This window comes from Zingiber officinale, chromosome 5B (assembly GCF_018446385.1).
Source record: "Zingiber officinale cultivar Zhangliang chromosome 5B, Zo_v1.1, whole genome shotgun sequence".
NCBI classification, from domain to species: Eukaryota; Viridiplantae; Streptophyta; class Magnoliopsida; order Zingiberales; family Zingiberaceae; genus Zingiber; species Zingiber officinale.
In genome coordinates this window covers 25,478,145-25,500,075 of record NC_055995.1, presented here as the reverse complement: position 1 = coordinate 25,500,075, position 21,931 = coordinate 25,478,145, and positions in this window count along the sequence as shown.

Here is a 21,931-nt window from a genome sequence, read left to right as displayed (position 1 = left end):
TTGGGTGGATGCGAGGCTTTATATATAGAGGCTACAACAGGGACCTAGAGGAGGAATTGGTTTTGGCCTCTTGATGAGCTTGAGCTTCCTGTGTTCGATTCGAACACCCAACTCAAGTTCATCAATAATAACTCATACCACTAAAAAGTTATTATTGAATTACCGCATCAATCCCATATTACATTATGAGCTCCTTCTTATCATGAGTGCGTTAATCTCCCTGTATTTAAGATATCGAATGTTCATTAATTAAATGAGTTACTGACAACTCACTTAATTAACATCTAGCTCTAAGAGTAATGCCACTCAACTTCATTGTCATGTCGGACTAAGTCCCCTTATGAGCTCCTCAAGGGGGCATCATCAACCTAGATAACTAGGACACAGTTTCCTTCTATAATCAACAACACACCATATAAATAACATCATTTCCCAACTTATCGGGCCTATTAATTTAACGAATAAATCTCACTCATTGATAAATTAAAGAAATAAATACTAAGTACATGTGTTTGTTATTATATCGAGATTAAGAGTACACACATCCATAATAACAGAGGTTCTATTTTTTTATGCAGTCAGTATAAAAGGAACAACCTCAAATGGTCCTTCTCAATACACACATAGTGTACTAGTGTAATTTTATAGTCAAGATAAACTAATACCAAATTACACTACAACCATTCCAATGGTTTGTCCCAATCCATCTTGGTTGTGAGCTACTATTTATAATTTATAAGGAACTGATAACATGATCTTCTGTGTGACATCACACACCATATTATCTACAATATAAATTAGATGGACCACTGCATTTAACTAAATGCAGACATTTGACCAATGTGATTCTCATTTCAAAATAAATATTTATACAAAAAACTAGGCTTTTAGTATACATTCTAACACTAGCTTCACTCACTAAGATTTTTCCACCTGACTTCACTTATTAGGATCTTCATCTACCTAATTTCACTCACTAGAAATTTCCAACTATCTAACTTCACTCACTAGGTCACACCAAGTGTTTGGTCAACACTGACTCAGTTGGATTTTCTTCTTCTGTCAACCTTGCTGTTGGTCTTACCCTTGCCTATCCTATAGTTAGGATCTCTCAATTAAGTATTTGGTCAACCTTGACCTACTTGACTCTTGTAGTCAACCTTTGATTGTCAATCTCCCAGATAAAAAATTACACTAGCAATCTCCATATATTGTTACATGTTTGATCAATCGTGACCTATTTGACTTTTTCCTCTCATATTATCAAACATCGATACCCAAGCTCAACCAAGTCAAACTTAGTCAACCTAGTCAACTTTGACCCAAAGAAAATTGCACTAGTAATCTCTCCCTTTTTGATTTTTGACAATACATTTAAGTTAGATTCATCCATTAGCCTCAACATCTTCTTCATGCCAAAGCATGAATGAAGGTTTCCTCATTCTCCCCCTTTACACAAGGATTTCCCCTCCTTTAGGTAATCTCCCTCCTTGAGTAAATAAAGGTTTCCTAACTTAAACCCAACATTCTCCCTTTTAAACACACATAAAAAACTCTCCCTTGAAGAGTTATCCACATATTGTTCACAACCTCACTTATTACTCACAACATCACAATGAAGGTCTCATACCCTTCATTGTCTCCAAATGCTCATCCTTGAGCATTCACCCATCATCCAATACTCATCCTAGAGCATTCACAACATGATAATGAAGATTTCCTATCTCCCATTATTTTTCAATGCTCAACCTTGAACATTTATATTGTTTTGTTGTTTACAAATAAACTCTAAATCATGTCTTTAAAGAGTAGCTCTCCCTCAAAATATGCTCCGATTTTTTGTTATTGCACCAACAATAACTTGGAATTCCTAAGCATTTAGGAAATCCAAAATTTAAAGTTTTGAGATTAAAAATTCAATATTGAAACTAAATCTCCTCTGAAACTTCAAGTTAGTCTTCTTTAACTATTTTGTTCTTATTTTCATCAAGAAAACTATCTTTAAATACTTATAAATACATTTTCTAGGGTTAGGGACGGTTATCACGACTAAACACGGCTTAGTAGACAGAAATCAAGCATTTAAGCCAAAATCAACAATCTTAATCGATTAATTTTAGCTACTAATCGATTACAATTTCTAAATCGATTGAAGTTGGGATTCAATTAATTACCGAGTGTTAATCAATTGCTCTAATCCATTAGGACTATTTAATTGATCGCCTTATTGATTCCTCAAGCTCCTGTGCTTGTGAAAATTTATCTCAATCGATTGTCCTGATCGATTGATGTGTGATAACTGATTAACCAGTCGATTACCATAATTGAATTTCTTATTTTAATTTCAGATTAAATTTCAGAAATACATAAATAATTCTATAAAATTTTAAAAATTATAAAAATTCATGTAAATATTACTTATATCATATGCTATCATAGAAAATAGTTTTCTAAGAAAATACATCTCATTTCCAAAGAATAACATAAAACTAGAAATCATTGTAAAACTTCAATGTTTCACTGTATTTTGTATCTAATCAATGGTGATTGCTATCAACAAATAGTCTTCATCAAGATTTTCTAAAATATTTTTAAAATTATTTTTCAAAACTAATTCCAACTATGATCTTTGGGCTAAATGCACATGACTTGTGCATTTACTCTCCCCATGATTGGATAACATATAATCTATGTGTTTTGAAAAACTAAAACTCAAAAAGATATACTAAATCAACATCTTGAGTTTTGTTCATCCTCCTAACATCTCACTTATATATAATGTGTATCTAAACACATACCAAGTCAACATATAGTTCTTATGAGATGTAGATATTGATTTTTTCCTAATCTAAGGGATCAAGCATATTTATCTAGGTATTTTAAATTTTAATCATCCACCTAGAATATCATTTGATAATTAATGTCATTGTTCTTAATTGCAAGAAATTTAAAACAATGCATAATGATTTTGGCATACATCAAAATGAGTAATTTTCAAAAGAAAACTTACTATATCTATCTGATGTATGTGTGACATGACATATGATATCTTCATAAAAATATGAATATAAAACATGATGTCATGGCATATGATGGACAAATAATTATGATAATTTAGCATAAAAATTATACCTAGATTATCTATCTAAGTATCCCTATCCTTAAACTATTTTCTAAGCTAAAAATAATCCTAGGTTACCCTCATTTCCCAAGAAAATGCTAAAAGTATCAACTTGACATTTCTTTGATTTATCCCAATTGTGTCAATTTAGTTAAGTCCAAATCTTTAAATTTTGATAGATTTTACTCTTCCAAAGAGTAACATCAACTTCTCATTTTCAAGATATAACAACACCTTGAAAATGCCTCAAAATACCAACTTCACTAAGGTCAGGTTAACTACCCTTCCAATTAGAATTGACACTCTCATAACTCATCTAGGGTGTATAGAACACATTCTTAGGACCTCAAAACATATTGGTGCTCCTTAGGTACTCTAGGTACTCATTAGGGATAACTTTCCTTAGTACCTTTCTAATGACCTTCCTAGGCTTCTTAGAAGCCTTTATCACACTAGACTCCTCACGGTCAACTCTAAGGATAACTTCCCTTATGATCTTCTTAGTAACTTTCTTAGTCTTCTTAGAAGCCTTAGCCACATTGGTCTTTTCAAGGTTAATTCTAGGGATAGCATCCCTTAAAATTTTAACTTGCCCCCTAGACCTAGAGTTAGTTCCATAACTATATGGAACTCTCTGGTATGATGGCACATTTTTCTTGACTTTGGGTTTGTAACCCAAACCTCTATGCCTATTGAATAGTTCTTGCTTATCTATTCCTAGGTTTTATTCTTTTGGCCCCTTAAAGATATTTTTCATTCTTTTTAGGATTTTTTCTAATTTATCAAGTCTTGATCTCAAGACTTGATTTTCTACCTTAAATCCTTAGTTTTGAATTTTTCTATTTTCTTGGGCATTTCTATTTCTAGGCCTATATCTAAAGTCCGTAGAATGTTTGTCTATATTGTTTTTCAACTTCCTATCCTTAGGAAGTGTGGTTCTAGCATAATATACTACATGTTTTTCTTTAATTCTATCATGCTTCCTATTTTCATAATAAATTACATTAAAATGATAAAAATTACTTCTAGCATACTTTTTATCATTACAAAAAGGAATTGCATCAATAAATGATATATTGAATTTGCTCTTAAAATCTCCCCCGTGGATTGAGCTTCCCTTGGTCGAATTTCTCCCCTTTGGACATTGATTCCTATAATGTCCCTTTTGATTGTAAGAAAAGCACACAATACACTCCTTACCTTTTCGTATGATGGGGCCGGCCTCCTTTAGCTTCTCGTTAGCCTTGGGTATTAATTGACCATTCTTCTTGGTCAATGGGGGGCACTTACTCTTGTAGTGTCATTTGTTCCTACACTCAAAATAAATGATATTATCTTTATTCTTGCAACTTGAAATTTTTATACCTTCACATGTAGGGTTGGCACTCTCTTCATTTGATCCGGATGTAAAGGCTTCTTCTTGCTCCAGTGGCAATGATCTACACTCCCCCTCAATCCTTGACTTCCAAAAATCGAAGCTTGTAGATGTGAATGGTGGAGGCATCCTTGTGTTATATCCGAGTCCATCTCAGAAATTCATCTTAAAGTTGAGCTTGTTGATGAAGTCTTTAATTTTGTTGACTTTAGGCTTCAACTTCTTCTTCTTCTAGCTCTTTTCCCTTTTCGGAGATGAATTCGATGAAGAGTGATCTCGCTCTAATACTACTTGTTGGGACACTCCCGAAGCTAGAGGTGGGGGTGAATAGCTTACTCGCTTCAATCTTGCAGCAGAAAGTTGAAGCAAATACTCCATCAATGCTAACACAAATGATTTACTTAGTATCCACCTCAAGAAGAGATAACTAATCCAAGAATCCACACTCGATCACACTCTCCACTATGTAAACACTCTTTTTCGGAATAATCTAAAGGTGGAGAAACCTCGTACAACTCAAGAACAAGAAATACAATTCAAAACAAGGAAACAAATGTAAATACAAATCGAAAATGACTTAACACTTTAAACCTTGAATCCCTTGAGTTTTTCTTGCTTTGAATGTCTCTTGAAGTTGGAAAATGCAGCAGCACTTTGTCTCTTAAAACTTCCAAAAACTAGCGAGCAAAGAGGAGAGGAGAGGAGGAGAATATATTGCATTTGAACCTCACCAATGGCTTTATTCTTAGTCAAGTATCCGGTCAACATTAACCTACTTGGCTCTTCTGGTCAACCTTTGATCGTCAATCTCTCAGATTAAAAATTACAACAGCAATTTCCATATATTATCAAATATATGATTAACTATGACCTATTTAACTTTTTCCTCTCATATTGTCAAACATCGAAACTTAAAAACAACCAACTCAAGCTTAGTCAACTTTGACCTAGGAGAAATTGTACCAACAATGCTAAGTACATAAAAATCCAAAGGAATGCAAGAAATCAAAAGCAAAGCAAAGACTATCCTCAGATGTGACATCGGACTGACAAATAGGATACTCCAAGCAACTCTACAACGTCAACAGATTACCTGAAATATATAAAACATACAAAGGGGTGGTGAGTCTGGGTGACTCATCGTATAATGGACAAGATAGTGCATGGTCAATACAAAATATGGAGATCAAAGTATATGTGTGCATGCGTGTTTGATGTGCCTATTGGAAGTATTAAGTCGATTAAACCTATATTGGGTGTGTAAATGGGTTTGGTGTGTACTTTTGGAGGTATCAGGTTGATTGAACCTATGTTGATGCATAACCACTTGTGTGAGATGTATGATAGGTGTCACTTTGTACCTTATGTGTTGATTAGTAGACACCTGTTAGATATATTCATACATATAAACTTAGGTGATAGATGGATCATGTACTAAAGGTACTTATGTTAATTGTGTTGTAGCGTTGATGAAGATTGTGTTGGTATCATGATTATTTCCATCATATTTATCATTGCACTGCATACTGACAATTAAGTCTCCCTCTGTGGTTGAGAGAGTCATCATTCATATTCACTGTCTATTCAGCCACTGAGGGATAGTGGTAGCTTGGAGTTGTGTTCAGCTTGTCTTGTCATGCCACCCGGCTACTCAAGGGTAGTGATATCCAACGTTGTGAGCAGTCATAGATGTTGGTGCAACCTTAGGTCAAGGTTGACCTGGTTGACCCGACTCGAGTTGACCTGACTCGAGTTGTATTTTGATGTTTGACGAGAACATAATGGGAGATTGTTGGTGCAACCTTAGGTCAAGGTTGACCTAGTGGACCAGACTCGAGTTGACTTGACTCGAGTTGTATTTTGATGTTTGACGAGAACAAGCTTGGGAGATTATGGGTGCAACCCGTGGTCAAGGTTGACCTGGTTGACCCGAGGTGAGTTGACCTGACTCGGAAAAGTCCAAGCAGGGAGCTTGGCACGGGAAAAGTCCAAGCAGGGAGCTTGGCATGGGAAAAGTCCAAACAGGGAGCTTGGCATGGGAAAAGTCCAAACAGGGAGTTTGGCATGGTGAAAAGTCCAAGCAGGGAGCTTGGCACGGGAAAAGTCCAAGTATGGAGACTTGGCACGGAGAAGTCCAAGTATGGAAGCTTGGCACATGGGAAGTCGGAGAGGGCTCGGTAGCTCGTTCTCTGGACTGTGGTCAGAGAGGGCTCGGGAGCTCATTCTCTGGACCGGATGGAAGTCGGAGAGGGCTCGGTAGCTCGTTCTCCGAACTGTGGTTAGAGAGGGCTCGGTAGCTCGTTCTCTGGACCGGATGTGGAAAGTCCTGGTGAGTGAAGCCAGGCAGACGGAAAAGTCCTGGTGAGTGAAGCCAGGCAGTTGGAAAGTCCTGGTGAGTGAAGCCAGGCAGTGGGAAAGTCCCGGTGAGTGAAGCCGGGCAGATTGGAAATCCTGGTGAGTGAAGCTAGGTGAAAGTCCTGGTGAGTGAAGCCGGGCAAGGGAAAATCCAGATGGATCAAGGGTGATCGGACATCTGGTGTTGAGAAGATCAAGTAGGTCAAGGGAGTGATCGGATACTTGACACGAAGAGAAAAGTCCAAGTGGGTCAAAGGGATTGACCGGACACTTGGTGGGGAGTCTTAGCAGGTCAAGAGAGTGACCGGATGCTAAGCATGATGTACCAACAGGTCAAGGTTGACCGGATGTTAGTTTGGAAGGTTTGGGACTTGGTTTGGGCAAAAACCAAGCTCTGGATTGATCTGGGGACCGATCCAGTGATACGGTTGATCGGTCTGGTGACCGATCAGTAATCAAACAGAATGCTTCTGTGGATTATCTGATCGGTATGAAGACCGATCAGGAAGCAAACAGAAGAGAAGAAGGAGAAAGGCTGATCGGTCCAAGGGACCGATCAGACTCCTCCTGGACCGATCAGGACATGGCCTGATCGGTCCCCAAGATCGATCAGGGATAGTGTGGACCGATCAGGTTGGAGCCTGATCGGTCCAGGACTAGCCGTTGTGAGTGACAACGGCTAGGTTATTTCGGCCTTCTGTGTTCTGTTCTTTTTGCTTGCAGGTTCGCAGGTTGGCTCAGGATATCAGAGGTTATAAGAAGAGATCGAGGGCTGCTGACTACAACTCTTCTTCTTTCTCCTCGAGCTGTTGTTCTTCTTCACTGCTGTGACTTGAGCTTTGCTGAGCCCGCTTCTGCTTGAAGCTTCGTGTGAGCTTCATCGGATGGGTTCCTGCTGTTGTAGGCGTCGTTTGAAGCTGCTGCTTCATCCAGTCGACAAGAAGGCAAGCTAGGGTTATTACATTTTTGTATTGTACTTAGTTTCTTGCTGTATTCTTGTACTCCTGTTTATCTTGCTGTTGCAAGACATTGTGGCGAGGTTTCTCCACCCAGAAGGAGTGATTATTAGCCGGGTTTCCGGGGACTCATCCACCTACGGATTGATAGGCTTCGTCCACCTTACGGACACGCCGAGGAGTAGGAGTTTCATCTCCGAACCTCGTTACATCCATCGAGTTTGAGGTTTGTCTTTTTCCTTTACGTTTCTATTTAGTTATTTCCGCTGCGCTAACCCTAATCGTAGGAAGAAATGAAGAATTTGGGGCGTCTATTCACACCCCCCCTCTAGCCGCGATTATCGATTCTAACAAGTGGTATCAGAGCGAGGTCGCTCTTCGTCGGATTCACACCCTTGGGAGCATAAGCTAGAGATGGATCGGCTTGGGGAGGACATCACGATTCCACCCTTCTACGATCGTGACGACTTCGCGTATTGGAAGGTAAGAATAAGGTATTTTCTTATGACTAACCTTGAAAATTGGAGTTGTGTTCAATTAGGTTTCAAGCCTCCGATGGACAAGAAAGGAGAAACCCTAGAGAAGAAGGAGTGGACCAAGGAACAAGTCCACCAATCCCTAGTCAACGATGAGGTATTGAAAATTTTTGAATTTTCTTTACCTAATGATGTTTTGTGTAGGATAGGTGGATATAACAATGCCAAGGAGTTGTGGAACAACTTGGCTAAGTTCCATGAGGGGAACTCCACTTCAAGCCATGAAGAGGAGTCAAGTGAGCCAAGGAGTTCACTTCATGGAGGAATGGATTTAGAAGTTGAGGGCCACTCAACATCTAAAGAAGAAGAAGAGGAGAGTTCTTCTTCAAGTTCGGAGCAAGAAGAAGAAGCTTCTACCTCCGGAAGGGATGAAGGAGAGAGCGTTCATCCATCCTCAACTCTAGGTAACTCAAGCCATTTAGTTTCTAGCAAATTACACATAATGTGCTTTGAGTGTAGAGAATTTGGACATTACAAGAGTAAGTGTCCAAAGAGGGTTAGAAAGACTCCACCGGCGCCAAAGGTCAAGGAAGCCGGAGTCCCAACACGCAAGGGCAAGGAGCACGTGGTGTGCTTCCAATGCAAGCGAAAGGGACACTATAGGAGCCAATGTTCGAGGGGGAGGCAACCTCACAAGGACAAGAAACCAAGCACATCGATAGGGGGAGCTAAGGCAAACCCTAAGGTAATCTCTAAGGCTCATTTTTGTAATTCAAATAGAACACATGCTAGTAGCCTTATTGCTATTGTTAATAATGGTAAGCATGATAACATTAGAAATCGATACACATGCTTAGGTGCCAAGCATGTGAGCTTAGATAAGGATAACACTAGGAAAGCCAACCCTAGAATTAACCCATCTAAGGCTAAGGAAAATCTAGGTAGAAATCCCAAATCATCTAGACATATGCCTAGGAATACCTCAAAGAAAAATGATAAATTAAAGCTTGAGGTATTAGAGAAAGAAAATCAAGTCTTGAGGTCAAGACTTGACTCTCTAGAAAAGGCTCTTAAGGATTTGACTCTAGGGTCTAGGGGTCAAAAACCCAAGTCCAAGGACAAGAAAGGTTTGAGTCACAAACCTAAGTCCCAAATGATCAAGCCCACTTATCACAATGTTCCATTCGATTATGGAACAAAATCTAGGGCTAGGAAGACCATCACCAAGGTCACAAGGGGAGTCACCCCTAGAGTTGATCTTGATGAGTCCCAAATGACCAAGGCTTCAAAGCCTAGGAGGGTCATTAGAAGGGTTGTTAGGGAAGTCATCCCTAGTGAATACTTAGTGAACCCAATGAGCTCCAATAGGTATTGAGTTCCTAAGAGCATGATTCCATCACGCTAGATGGATTAGAGTGTGCCAACCTTACTTGAATAGGTAGTTAACCTAATCATGGCAAAAGGTGGCACTTTAGGAATTTTCAAGGTGCAATCAAGCCTTGAAAATGAAATTGAAAGTTATTCCTAAGGTGATTAGAATGTGCCAATCAAATTTGAGGAGTTGTCTAGAGTCAATCTAATTGGCACATAGTGATCTAAACATCTTTGGTATATGATTTGAGGTCTATCACACTTAGGAATATAGAATTTATGGCAAAATGATCAAAATTATCAAAAATGGCAACTAAGGCTAGAATTAGGTATTTTCTATACCTTTATGTGCTATTTGCCATATATTGTTTGTCATATGCCATGTCATGACATCATATTCATTTTATGATAATTTAAAATGTCATGATAATGCTTAGGTTAGTCAAATGTCATGCTTTATTTAAGTTTCATACTTTATGCCATGACATCATGACATTGGCACATGTTATTATGTATGATATCATTATATGTCATGTCATCATCTCTTCTCTTGCATTTATAATCAATGAAATTGATTTAAGGATAAAAACATAATTTGATATGGAGATCAAATTGATGTTTAGAAAATGCATGAGACCTTAGAATAAGATAACCTAAACCCATATCTCACATCAAAATTGACTTGAATGTGTTTGATACACCTTAGATATGTGTGAGATATTAGGATGATGAGTTAGGATCAAGGTGCATGGTTCTTGTACCTAGATGAGCCTAATTCAAAATTGGGGATCATAGGGAAAGCTTATGTACAAGTCATGTACATTTAGCCCAAAGATTGTGGTCCTAAATTAAATGGTTTAAAATCATTTTAAAATTGATTTGAAAAATCTTGATGAAGCTTTTCTAGTGATAGCATTCATCATTGAACAAGTTGATACAAAGATGAGTTAACTTTGAGCTATTTCAAAGACTTTTGAACTTTGTATCAAGTTTTGAAAATGGACGTTATTTTCGTAGAAAACTATTTTTCCTTGATAGTATATGTTATGAGGAATGTACCTTCAAAATTTCATAATTTTTAGAATTTTCTGTAATTTTCTAGAGGTTTCTGAATTTCGGGAGAAGAAAAATTCAGAAATCAGAAATCAGAATTGTGGACCGATCAGAGGGGATTCTGATCGGTCCAGGGGTGCCTGGATCGGTCACCGTGACCGATCCAGGGAATCCCTGATCGGTCTGGTGACCGATCAGGGCGTGCCAAGTTGCTGAATTTCGACTGTTTGTCTGAAATTACAGCTATGGAAGTGGTGTTTTAGAGTTCTAAAGGTTTGAAACTCTCCAAGACATTGTTGGTGCAATGGTCAAGGGGGAGTTGACCTCTAGGGGGAGTTTTACCTATTAGTCAAGGGGGAGTTGACTTTTAGGGGGAGTTTTTACTCCTAAAGACTTGAGTGATATGGGATTATCACTAAGTTAATTGTTGACCTTAGTATCAAGGGGGGAATTAAGAGTTTCAATGAAAGGTATGGGACTTTCATTAGAAAGAAACTCTTGACCTTGATTCACTCTTTTTGATGTGTGTCAAAAAGGGGGAGAGTGTAGGTTTGAGGAGAATAGAGAATGATCAGGGAAGAACATTAGAAAACCTAAGTTAGGTTATCGGGTTAACCTAACTTGATTATGGGTTTGATTATGAGTTTTGTCAAACATCAAAAAGGGGGAGATTGTTGGTGCAACCTTAGGTCAAGGTTGACCTGGTTGACCCGACTCGAGTTGACCTGACTCGAGTTGTATTTTGATGTTTGACGAGAACAGGATGGGAGATTGTTGGTGCAACCTTAGGTCAAGGTTGACCTGGTTGACCAGACTCGAGTTGACTTGACTCGAGTTGTATTTTAATGTTTGACGAGAACAAGCTTGGGAGATTGTGGGTGCAACCCGTGGTCAAGGTTGACCTGGTTGACCCGAGGTGAGTTGACCTGACTCGGAAAAGTCCAAGCAGGGAACTTGACACGGGAAAAGTCCAAGCAGGGAGCTTGGCATGGTGAAAAGTCCAAGCAGGGAGTTTGGCATGGTGAAAAGTCCAAGCAGGGAGCTTGGCACGGGAAAAGTCCAAGTATGGAGACTTGGCACGGAGAAGTCCAAGTATGGAAGCTTGGCGCATGGGAAGTCGGAGAGGGCTCGGTAGCTCGTTCTCCGGACTGTGGTCAGAGAGGGCTCGGGAGCTCGTTCTCTGGACCGGATCGAAGTCGGAGAGGGCTCGGTAGCTCGTTCTCCGAACTGTGGTCAGAGAGGGCTCGGTAGCTCGTTCTCTGGACCGGATGTGGAAAGTCCTGGTGAGTGAAGCCAGGCAGACGGAAAAGTCCTGGTGAGTGAAGCCAGGCAGACGGAAAAGTCCTGGTGAGTGAAGCCAGGCAGTTGGAAAGTCCTGGTGAGTGAAGCCAGGCAATGGGAAAGTCCCGGTGAGTGAAGCCGGGCAGATTGAAAATCCTGGTGAGTGAAGCTAAGTGAAAGTCCTGGTGAGTGAAGCCGGGCAAGGGAAAATCCAGATGGATCAAGGGTGATCGGACATATGGTGTTGAGAAGATCAAGTAGGTCAAGAGAGTGATCGGATACTTGACATGAAGAGAAAAGTCCAAGTGGGTCAAAGGGATTGACCGGACACTTGGTGGGGAGTCTTAGCAGGTCAAGAGAGTGACCAGATGCTAAGCATGATGTACCAACAGGTCAAGGTTGACCGGATGTTGGTTTGGAAGGTTTGGGACTTGGTTTGGGCAAAAACCAAGCTCTGGATCGATCTGGGGACTGATCCAGTGATACGGTTGATCGGTCTGGTGACCGATCAGTAATCAAACAGAATGCTTCTGTGGATTATGTCACGCCCCCAGAGGAGACCGTACCGAAAAATTTCGACAGCATCTCCCCTGTACGGGTGACAATCTGAGGCATACATACATACAATATACATCAGCCACATACGGCTGGAATATATCTACACAACCACGCAGTTATATAAGCAGCCCACTCGGCTGAGACAGAAATAAACACAACCACGCAGTTATATAAATATATGAATCAGCCCACACGGCTATACTAAATCAACACAGCGGAAATCACAAACAACGATAACAAAACATAAAGTAACTAACTGCGAGCCGGCTCGGCTTGACACAATAATATCAAACCAAATACAAGAGAACTCAAATACATAAATAAGTACAAAACCCAAAATACAAATAGCGTAAGAAATACCAAAATCGTAAGGTCGTCCTCGAATGTGACGTGGAACCTGGCGGACAGGATCTCCAGCGACTCCATAATCCTTTACCTGCTACCTGGTGAAATTACCAATATACGGGGTGGTGAGTATAAAGACTCAGCGGGTAATAGACTGATAGTGCATGAGTAAAGTAAAGAACTAGAGATGCAAGGGTATACAGTCTCGTATGGAAATAGCAGATACTACAGTGATATCATAATAAGTGTCCATACCTGAAACCATATCCTAGGCTAGTGGTAGAAGGTAAAGTGTAGCAAAGTCCTGCTACAGTACTGCTCATAACTACATGGTATCATGTGAGGTATATACATGATCAACAGTAAGTAAGCCAGTGTCTAAACACCTAACACAGGTATAAATCTCAACCTACGTAAGCATAACAGCATAAATAAACAACAGCAGCATAATCTAGCAACAGCAGCATAGATAAGCAACAACAGCATAAGTAAACAACCAGCAGATATAAACAACAGCGTATGTACGGATGGTCACCCCGCCCACCTCTCTGCACCACGACCCCTGTATGGTCGAGAGGTCGGATCGATGACAAACTGTACCACCCAAAGACCGCCACTACTCTCGAGTGACCGGATGGACAGGTGCATAGTAGCTGAATAGCTACGTCTGCGATGGGGTCCCTGCTGCCGCCACTACCCATGAGCGAGTGGGGGGCACGACAGGACATGCGGCACGCTCCAAGCTACCACTACCCATGAGTGGCCGAGCGTGCGGCCCAGGCCAACGACCGTCTCAACCACAAGGGAGCCAAAGTCGTCGGCTATGCATGCAATGACATGATGCGAATAATGCAACAGTCATCATATATATATAACAGGAAATCAGGTATGCTACATGAATCCGCATGCTCAATACTAAGCATAAATAAACAGTAATCAAACAGGTAAGCATGGTATCAGGTGTCCATATATCCAATACCTACTATCTAATGTCCGGTATCTGGTATCCAATACCTAGTACTATAGTATCTGCTAAATATCATGGATAGCAACGAGAGACTGTATAGATACAGAAACGAGTAGCTCAAAGATTGAGTGGAAGTATCAAACGCAGGAAAAATAAGAGTGGAGTCAAGATAGATACAGCAACTATCTGAACATAAAGCTCATGCACTAGGGTCAAAATACTAAAGAGATAAAGCAAGAAGTACCCGCCTTTAATCTGTCGATCATGATAAAATAAATCAATCCCACGTCGAGACGCTCGCCTCGAATAAAGTCCTGCGATCACATAATATATTTAGCTAATTACATAGGTAGCAAATAGCTAAATAAACTCCCCAATCTAATTAGGGAAACCCTAATAGAAGCAATTAACCTAATCCCTTAATTCAATTAGGTTTAACTAAATCCACAATATTTTACTTCAATTCAAACAACTACAGATCACAAAGTCTCCAATATAATATGATACAAATATTGATTTATCCATCCTCAACACAAATGATATCAACCTACAATAACCTTATCAACTAAATCATCAAACCATAATCAACCACAAATTCCAACAATCCTCAATCAACTCAATCATTTCCTAGTCTAATTCACATCCCAATATCTAATCCTTGAGTTTCTCAACTTCTTAATTAACATGAATCCATAAATTCATTTATAATCCAATCCTAATTCGATTAGGCAACCATGTCTAATTCCACCTAGCAATCTAAATTCATTTAGATGATAGGTCCATCCCTAATCCACCAATAAACTCTTTAATCCTCATCAATCATCACTAATCAAATCCCATGCAGAACAAAAATCAAATCTCAACATACCTTACTCTAAATTTGGCAACAAGATGTCACTGAAAGTGGCTCACGACCAATAGCAACGATTCACTACTGTTCGCTAACTCCTTCCCTTGAGAATCTAACAATCCAAACAATGAATCCTATTAATTAACCTTGTGATCCAAGTCAAGCTTAACTTCAACAACCTATAATTAACACTTACCCAACCTCAAGTGAGTTGCTGGTAGCTCATGTCCGAAGAGCTCACAGTTTTAACAAGATGGCCGACACTGTGGATCACTGGTGAACAGTGCTGGCCGGAGCTACAAAACCAACCAAACATCAATCTCTATATTCCCATACAAAATGAAAATTAACTTGCTACACATCTGATACGAACCATACCTCAATCTAATTCTGTGTATGAAATCTGTCTCACCCAACGGATCGATAACCAATCTGTACCAGCGACGAAGAGGAACCAAAATCCAGTGATCGGAGTTGCGATGTGCAGAGATCCAGCGGCTCTCGTGCCGAGAAGAAGGAGATGTGATCGATTTAGGGCACCGGCGGTGTGAAGAGGGCGACGGAAACAGACAGGGACTGCGATGTCGATAGCTGCTAGCAACGGGCGCCGGCCTCTCACGGATAGGGTTCCATGACAACGAGAGAGGGAGAGGGAGAAGGCGGCGTCGGGTGACGGCAACGACGTTCGGGTGCTGCGGCAAGATCGGGAGGTGAGCTGTGATGAATCTGCGCCAGCAACGAAGAGGAATCGCAGAGAGGAAGGTCGGTGGCGGAGGTGAGGGACGGTGAAGGAGAAGACCTCCATCGGCGGTGAACTCCCGGGCTGCCGGCGATCGCGCAGGAAGATGGAAAAGGAAGGTGCGTCGGGCGGAAACGGCAGAAGAAGAGAGGGGAATCGGGAGAAGTCGGCGGTGAGGGAAGGCTTTAGGGCTCGGGTGAAGAAAAGGAAAGGAATTATAAACTTAAGGATTTTTAAATTAACCCTAGATTAATCTCTCAATCAACTCTCACATCTGAGTATTCCAAACAGACTTTCTCTAAACCCAATAATTGATCCCCTTACAATATGTCAAACGGGCTCCGAATAAATCCCAGAAAATTCCTAAAAATTCCTGAAAAATCCAATAAGATTATTTGTCCAATAATCTTATTATTTTATTATTATTTGGGCACCGTATTTTACAGATTATCTTATCGGTCTGAAGACCGATCAGGAAGCAAACAGAAGAGAAGAAGGAGAAAGGCTGATCGGTCCAAGGGACCGATCAGACTCCTCCTGGACCGATCAGGACATGGCCTGATCGGTCCAGGCTTAGCCTGATCGGTCCCCAAGACCGATCAGGGATAGTGTGGACCGATCAGGTTGGAGCCTGATCGGTCCAGGACTAGCCGTTGTGAGTGACAACGGCTAGGTTATTTCAGACTTCTGTGTTCTGTTCTTTTTGCTTGCAGGTTCGCAGGTTGGCTCAGGATATCAGAGGTTATAAGAAGAGATCGAGGGCTGCTGACTACAACTCTTCTTCTTTCTCCTCGAGCTGCTGTTCTTCTTCACTGCTGTGACTTGAGCTTTGCTGAGCTCGCTTCTGCTTGAAGCTTCGTGTGAGCTTCATCGGCTGGGTTCCTGCTGTTGTAGGCGTCGTTTGAAGCTGCTGCTTCATCCAGTCGATAAGAAGGCAAGCTAGGGTTATTACATTTTTGTATTGTACTTAGTTTCTTGCTATATTCTTGTACTCCTGTTTATCTTGCTGTTGCAAGACATTGTGGCGAGGTTTCTCCACCCAGAAGGAGTGATTATTAGCCGGGTTTCCGGGGACTCATCCACCGACGGATTGATAGGCTTCGTCCACCTTACGGACACGCCGAGGAGTAGGAGTTTCATCTCCGAACCTCGTTACATCCATCGAGTTTGAGGTTTGTCTTTTTCCTTTATGTTTCTATTTAGTTATTTCCGCTGCGCTAACCCTAATCGTAGGAAGAAACGAAGAATTTGGGGCGTCTATTCACACTCCCCCCCTCTAGCCGCGATCATCGATTCCAACAATAGACTCGTTGCTATATAGTGAGATAGCTACTTAGCGAACTGCCCGTCTCAGCCACTCAAGAGTAGTGGTATCTGGAGGGTAGTATAGTTGTCACGGATCTGGCCTCTTAGCCACACAAAGGTCGTGGTATCTTGAGGGGTGGTCAGGAGTGACCATGTTTCATGCATGCGCATATGCATATGATGCGCGATGCATCTTTTGGAGATATATCTGTATTTGTGTGTGATTGTTGCATTTACTTGAGATATGATTGTTATATATGGTTGTCATACTTCATACATGTTATTTATTATACATGTATATGTTATCAATTATATTACTTAGGTGTTACAAGCAGATCTGTTGCTGATCCCTAGTGAGATTTACTAATCTCTATACCATATGTATTAGATCCAGATTGGGTATGTTCATTCATTATGTCAGATATGATTATGTGCATATATTATGTCAGATATGATTATTTGTATATATTATGTCATATATGACCATGTTCATATTTTTTTACTGAGACTGTACACTTTGATCTTCATATTTTATATTAATCATGCACTGTCTATGTCTATTACCTGTTGAGTCACTCGAACTCATCACCCCTTGTACTAGTTTCCTTTCTTTCCTTTCAACAGGGAGCAGGTAGAGGATTTATAGAGTCGTCTAGAGATCCTATCCGCTAATCTCATGTCACATCAAGCGTCTTCTTTCGTTATTACTTTCACTCGCTTTATTGGTTTTGGACTTGTATATGTAATATGTATCTTCTGTGTGGATTTTTGGACTTATGGTATCCTTTTATTTTAGTTATGTACTTATTGTGTTTAAGCCGTGCTGGCACGCAGTTTATCATTTTAGATTGTATGACTTTCCTATGTCTTCCGCTATGTTCTTGTTACAGCCGTGTGGGCTATTTATTATTTTATTTTCTATTCCAATCATGTGAGTTGTGTATGCAATTACATGGTTGTTGATCCAACCGTGTGGGCTATACATTATTATACTTATACAGTCGTGTGGCTATATATCTAAGTTTCATTTATCAATATTACAGAAGAGATGTTGTCCGTTTTTCGGGCAAGGATTCTTATGGGGCGTGACAATGAGCACGATCAATATTCATTGGTATAAAAGTATACCTAATTTCACAATCGGATTTGTTTTTATAATGTGTAACATACTAGTTCCCTATAAGTGTTCGTGTGATGACTATCAAATTCAAGATATTTTCATAGTTAGTGTAATAATATCACAAATAAATTATTATGTTATCATATAAAAATATGTTTTACCTCAAATTTGGTTGAGCAATAAATAAATTAATTATATATCGTACTGGACGAGGATGTTACCCTAAAGAGTATTGAAATGTATGCGTTGATTACTTCCCCATCCGTAAATATGCTCCCATTGACACATGTAAGGAAGTCATTTCTTGTCAATGCATAGTAATCTTCCTCTCATACAAAGTCGGAATTAGGCCACCTCAAATTATCAAGTACTACTATGAGATAGGCTACATTTCATTTATTTAAATTTACCTTAAGATACTGCAAATAAGAATAACTCAATGTATTTAACAACCATAATAAAAACTCATATCAATTATTATTTAAAAATTATTTCATAATTCTCTGCTTTCTTTAATAGTATCCAACCTCCTTCTGTTGAGTGTCTTCTCACTTCGTTGTATTCTTTCAACCTCTTGTTTTCCATTAATCTTGTCGGTGAATAATATAGGCTTGTATTCTTGCATTTCAGATTTTTTTTTTCCTTTGCTTTTATTATTTTTACTCTCCTCAGCCACCTTTATTTGTCTCGTGATCCTCTTCGTTCCATGGACCAATGATATCAATGAAGGTTTATCTTTAGAAGTGTCCCGCAAGTCATAACGACTTCTGTCGCATCCTCTTCTCATCAGATTAGCGAATGAATTTTGAGGAGGAGGATATCCTGCAGAGTGCCTAGTTGGAAAAGATAATTCTTCCCTTTCCATAATGACAACTAATTTTTTATTAAAGATAAGTAATTCTTCATTCTAGATGATAAGAACTTCAATCATTGTTTCTTCTGCAATACATCCTAAACATCCAATTGCCTCTAGTAACTCAGTATCAATTTGTATAGTGGATATTTTACGCCTTTGTAGTGTTAATTCACACTGAATGCCAAGACAAGACCCAAGTAAATAGACTTTTTTGGAAGTAGAAAGAATATCAATAATAATCTGATTAATTAATAACAATAGATAATCAATTAACGAAGCTTTACATAGATAATATGATTGTAACATTATTTCAAATACACTAATATTTACCAAAAGAGGTGAGAGTTCTTGTAACTTATCTCTTACTTTATTAATATGAGAATAAACAAACCTCCACTTGCTTATTCTGGATTTTACCATGCTGGTTGCACATTGAGTAAGGACATGTTCAAGAAATCAAGCCTATGCTATAAATAAATAATTATATTATATTAGCTATTTATGTAAACTACTAACTACATATTCAAGACTTACAGCAAAGAGACCAATAAATCCCTTCATATAAGGCAGCACGACCGTATGACTAGGAGTCTTTGTCGCAAACACTCCTCAAAATATTGAGAGTTGAGGAGTCACATAATTATATATTACTTCAATCCAATTATAATTTCCTAGGTTGTTGATATCATTGACAATATTTATAAATTATATTGGTAGCTGATAAGTAGAAGAAGCAAATAAAATTACAAAACAATCTAATATTCTTATCTGAATCCACACAAAGATAATATTTCTTCATTAGATATTTAATCTAGATTGATCTAGCTCGTTCCTTATAAAATATCTAATATATAATTTTCCAGAAACAACCTTCGATTTCACCTTTACATGCATGTCTTTATCTGGGATTTCGAGTAATAGTGCTACGTATTTAGTTGTGAAGGTCACACGTACTCACATTATGAAATTTAAAAATTTTGCCTTTTGAATACTAGTTCTCAAATATGTTAACTAGTAATCCCCTAAGTAGAATTTCCCATACACTAAGGAAACACACAAAAAAGCTATTGCTTATAATGCTAATGTGTTTTTCATAAGAATTTTACTCTTAATTGCTCTTTTCCCTTCCCCCTACCCTTTGGAAAAGTTTGACAAAAAAATCTATAAAATGACTCAATTTACTTATCCAATGTAACTTATCCTCGATATGTAATTTTTTTCCGACTATGGGTATTTACTGCAATATACAAATAAATCATTCAACCTTTGTAATTGAACAAACAAATAATATTAAAACTAAGTGAATCTTTTTAGTCATTTTATTTTGATAAATTTAATTAACTTAAATACAAAATAAATATGATAACAAGTAGTTCTACTAATTGACTTTACACATCAAAATATTTGTAAACATCATTTCTAGTAGATGATTGTACTAAAATACTGTAATCTTTTCACTAAGCTCCATTATCAACCTTTATCATACTATTTCCATCAATTCAATCACATCAATTTTTTGAAACTATCTTCAACTAAGCCTACATATATTATTTACATTTTTTTTAACTAATAAAAACTATTTCACTGATGATGGATTATTTGACATTTCAAATATTATTAATATTACTATCTTTGATCAATACTCACTCTGAGCTAATTCTTCCAGGAAACAAACATCAGCTGAGGGAATGAAAGTCTGATACCAATGGAGGATGGCATAGTCCCCAATGAAGCACTAAAAGCTACCGATCAAGGTTTTGTCGATAAAACTTGAGCTCGTCTAGTGAAAGCACCGATAAACAATAAATAGAGCTGGCCTGATGAAGTAAAAGTTAACTTTTACGGCATTTTCAGTAGTGGAAACTAAGATTTCCGATTTTGCCGATGAAGCGGGAGTAAGTTGTCAGGATTTTTTGTGAGAAAACAAACCAGTGGTTCAATGACATGCCCTAAATTCCCGTGTAATCCCTTCTTCATACGCACGTCAGATTTACAAGTTTTATCAAAGGGTCAAATAAAAATTTAACACGGTACAAGCTAGGCGATCTGGACATTTTTAAAACGCCTACGCAATCTATGAAAAACACAACTACCTACGCTCTTTAGTAAATCACCGTTTCAATTTTGGTTCAAAATAGAATAAATGATTCATTCTCATTTTTTATTTATATAAATATCATAAAAATAGATGAAAAAATCTTTAAAACGTTAAAAGATTCGTCTAAATAGTATTTGTCCAATCAAATTCTCTACAAAAAAAAAAAAAGGCAATCATAATAAATTAAATCCTACCTGAAGTTGGGGCCTGTAAAGGGGATTATTTTTCATCAAGAGGAGCTATAGAAGAAATATTATAAACTATGATGGTGACTGCTATAGAAGAAATAAAATTGAAATTATATAAGAAGGCCATCTATTAATCTATCCTGGCGATTTCTTCTCAACCGGTAATTCAATAAAATAAAGGTCATTCTCCATTAGAGTACAAATGAACAAAGAATCTGATGATTTGTTTGAAGTCTTATCCAGAGATCTATCACAAAGCCACGCACAATGAAAACCTCTCATTCACAAAACAAACATCTTCTGTTGTCTAAGAACACTTTAACTTTTAAAAGGGAAGTTATATAGATCAATTAGCAAGTATTTACTTTTAGCAAATGCACTAAGAAAACCATTCAAAAAACTACCATATTTTTTTATCTAATTGAGTTTTACAACCTCTAATACACAAGCAAGGAATTCTTAGGAAAAGAGTGACTTGTTAACAAGTCTTTGATTCAGCAGAGTTTATAATCTACTCGTGGGCAAAAACATTAACTTTAAAATGACTGTTGAACTTCAGATGAATCAAAAGTTCTTCATTTGTGCTTTCATGGAGAATGAAATTCGCATCTCAAGTTTACATGAAGAATCAGCAATCTGAGGGAGGTATTGAGCGAACTTCAAAGGGCAAACTAAAATCGTTTATTAATCTCACCAAAATATTGATACTGAGAATGCCTTCTGTGCCTAATCTCAAGAAATCCACTGTTAAATGGGACTTGCGTGAAAACCAATGCAATCCATATCTGATTGCCCCTGAGCGTATAATAATAACTCGCAAAGGATTTAGTAAATAACAATGGATTCATAAAACAAGCATCATATTCAAGTCAGTCGAAGCTTTTCAAGGCTTTAGCAAACTATATTAAAATAAGTCA